Raw genomic sequence first — 2,356 nt, forward strand, 5'->3', positions numbered from 1 at the left:
TTCATCATAAATAATACACACCATAGCATAATAGTTTCCATCATGTATAGATCATAAGTGTACATAATTAAACATAGAAGCATGAAAATCTCAAAATCATGGCATATAAGATACATGGAAAACATGATTCGATCTCTAACCCTAATGCCTCTTAGTGGCCGAACCATATAGGTTGAGTTTATGGTAAAACTTCATCCCAACATGTGAACCCTAAGCAAACATCACTTCTTATACCATAAGAACTATCATGAGCAAGTTTAGGTAGAGTTCTAGGTTACTTAAACTTACAACCTATCATGACCGAACCTTATCAAGCATGCATTGGGTTAAAGATTATCATTCAAGTTTGTGAACCCTAAACAACTTTCATAGCAAACATTTCAAGGAATAATATGAGCATGGTTGAGTTAGGTTCTAAGTTCCTAAGTCCTTCATCAAGTATTGACCGAAACTTGTAGGGTTTAAAATTAGGGTTCAAGTGCCCTAAAAACATGAGCACCTTAAACAACTTTCATAGCAAATATATCAAGGAATAACATGAGCATAGTTGAGTTAGGTTTTAAGTTTCCTAAACCCTAGATCTTGATGTGGCCGAAACTTGTAGGGCTTCATATTAGGGTTCAAGTGCCCTAAAAACATGAGAACCTTAAACAACTTTCATAGCAAATATATCAAGGAATAACATGAGCATAATTGAGTTAGGTTCTAAGTTTTCTAAGCCCTAGATCTTGATGTGGCCGAAACTTGTAGGGCTTCATATTAGGGTTCAAGTGCCCTAAAAACATGAGAACCTTAAACAACTTTCTTAACAAACATTTCAAAGAATAACATGAGCATGATTGAGTTGGGTTCTAAGTTTCCTAAGTCCTAAATCATGAAGTGGCCGAAGGTTATATAGCATGAATTTAAATTTTCATACAACAATTAACATAAGCACATTAGATTAACTACACAATCATTTCATCAAGGAGATCATGAGCATCTTAGATTTGCATTAAATTCTTCTAGGCTTTTTTTTTTTAAGAACAAAACATCCAAACATAGCCGAACCTTCATGGACATAAGATAGAGTTCAACTTAACATATAATCATGAGCATATCGTAATAGTTTCATATCTTATCTTAAGGAGATCTTGGCATACTTAGTTTAAAATTAAAGCTCCCCTAGGCCCTTAGTTCTACCATGGCCGAATACTCATAAATCTAGGTTCTACCAAACATTTCAACATAGATAACTCCTTACTATAATATACATGCTACAAGAGAAATATCAAGCATATAAATGTTTAGATCCTTTCTTTCTCTAGGTCTTTCCTTTGGTCTTATCTTGGATAGAATTTCTTCATGATGTTTTTCTTAGCTTTTTATGTGACCGAATCCTACATAGAAAAATAAGAGCTATTGTACCACAGGTGAGGGGAACTTACATCCTTTCGCTTGTGGTTTTCCTTAGAGAGAAAAGTGTTCTAGTGATAAGGAAGGTGGAAGCTTCTTCTTCTTGTACCTCCTCTTGTTTCCTTTGCTTGTAAGGGCTAGAACTTGAAGTTTCCTTATCGGAAATTAGCTTTCTTGGAGAAGAACTTAACTTAGAAATTGGTATGAGGAGAGGAAAGGGTTTCTAGGTTCAGTGAGAATGGAGAAGGAAGAAGGAGGAAGAAGAAAATGAATTAAAATCCCTTTGTTTTTTCTTCTTTAATCCTGTTTATCCCTTTGCCAATGAGACATGTCCCCATTCTTTCCCCCAACTCCTATTTTCCCTCACTCCATTAATTCCCACGAAAATAGAGGGAGGGAGGGGAGGTAGAAAATCCCTCTTTTGCTTCCTCCCTTTTCTTAACCAAGAGGGAAAAAGGAAGGTAAGCAACTTGGTTTTCTCTTGTTCTTTTTGCTTAGTTTTCTTTTCTCCTTTAACTAAATTTTTCATTCCTTTCTATCCAATTATTTCTCCTTACCCTAATGGTTATCATACATCAATTTATCTCCATTACCTGTGGGAGGTTCAAGGTTCAATCCTTGACCTCACCTCTTCTTATTCTATATTTTCTTTGTTTTTATTTTCCTTTTTCTCTTATTCTTTTCATTCCTTTATGCTCTAAGGAAAAATAATATTCATATACCTATTTTAAATTTTTCGTGGGTGTTACAATACCCCATACCTCATAAAAAGTTTGTCCTCGAACTTAGAATAGTGGCGTCAGGTTGCACCAGACTTCCGGCTAAGTGCGTCGGCCACCTTGTTCGCTTTTCCGGGATGATAAAAGATTTCGCAATCATAATCCTTGACTAGCTCGAGCCATCTGCGTTGTCTCATATTTAGGTCCTTTTGCGTGAAGAAATATTTCAGACTCTGGTGGTC

Source organism: Zingiber officinale, chromosome 1A (assembly GCF_018446385.1).
Source record: "Zingiber officinale cultivar Zhangliang chromosome 1A, Zo_v1.1, whole genome shotgun sequence".
NCBI lineage: Eukaryota > Viridiplantae > Streptophyta > Magnoliopsida > Zingiberales > Zingiberaceae > Zingiber > Zingiber officinale.